This window comes from Gobius niger (genome assembly GCF_951799975.1).
Source record: "Gobius niger genome assembly, chromosome: 6".
NCBI lineage: Eukaryota > Metazoa > Chordata > Actinopteri > Gobiiformes > Gobiidae > Gobius > Gobius niger.
Window position 1 is genome coordinate 36,334,287 of NC_136857.1, and position 1,817 is coordinate 36,336,103.

Below are 1,817 nucleotides of genomic sequence, written 5' to 3' on the forward strand. Positions count from 1 at the left end.
CACACAAACATCTACAACACACAAACATCTGCAACACACAAACATCTGCAACACACAGACATCTGCAACACACAAGCATCTGCAACACACAAACATCTGCAACACACAGACATCTGCAACACACAGACATCTGCAACACACAAACATCTGCAACACACAAACATCTGCAACACACAGACATCTGCAACACACAAACATCTGCAACACACAGACATCTGCAACACACAGACATCTGCAACACACAAGCATCTGCAACACACAGACATCTGCAACACACAGACATCTGCAAAACACAAGCACATCTGCAACACACAAACATCTGCAACACACAAACATCTGCAAAACACAAGCACATCTGCAACACACAAACATCTGCAACACACAAACATCTGCAACACACAGACATCTGCAACACACAAACATCTGCAACACACAGACATCTGCAACACACAGACATCTGCAACACACAAACATCTGCAACACAGAGACATCTGCAACACACATACATCTGCAACACACAAACATCTGCAACACACAGACATCTGCAACACACAGACATCTGCAACACACAAGCATCTGCAACACACAGACATCTGCAACACACAGACATCTGCAACACACAAACATCTGCAACACACAAACATCTGCAACACACAAACATCTACAACACACAAACATCTGCAACACACAAACATCTGCAACACACAGACATCTGCAACACACAAGCATCTGCAACACACAAACATCTGCAACACACAGACATCTGCAACACACAGACATCTGCAACACACAAACATCTGCAACACACAAACATCTGCAACACACAGACATCTGCAACACACAAACATCTGCAACACACAGACATCTGCAACACACAGACATCTGCAACACACAAGCATCTGCAACACACAGACATCTGCAACACACAGACATCTGCAAAACACAAGCACATCTGCAACACACAAACATCTGCAACACACAAACATCTGCAAAACACAAGCACATCTGCAACACACAAACATCTGCAACACACAAACATCTGCAACACACAAACATCTGCAACACACAAACATCTGCAACACAGGAACATCTGCAACACACAGACATCTGCAACACACAAACATCTGCAACACACAAACATCTGCAACACAAACATCTGCAACACACAAACATCTGCAACACACAAACATCTGCAACACACAAACATCTGCAACACACAAACATCTACAACACACAAACATCTGCAACACACAAACATCTGCAACACACAGACATCTGCAACACACAAGCATCTGCAACACACAAACATCTGCAACACACAGACATCTGCAACACACAGACATCTGCAACACACAAGCATCTGCAACACACAAACATCTGCAACACACAGACATCTGCAACACACAAACATCTGCAACACACAGACATCTGCAACACACAGACATCTGCAACACACAAGCATCTGCAACACACAGACATCTGCAAAACACAAGCACATCTGCAACACACAAACATCTGCAACACACAAACATCTGCAACACACAAACATCTGCAACACACAAACATCTGCAACACACAGACATCTGCAACACACAAACATCTGCAAAGGAGACGCAAAAAAGTGGAATGTTTGAAGAATGTCTGAAGCGACAACAAGCTCATGTTGAGCCTCAAAGGCCACAACGTCACAGAGTGAAGCGCCAACAACTTAATATCTACAAAAATAAATGAGTAAACCGCAAATTTATTAGTACAAAAGTCGATCAAACTTACACTTCACTGTCAGAGTCCAGCTAATCCACGGCTGCTCCTCAAAA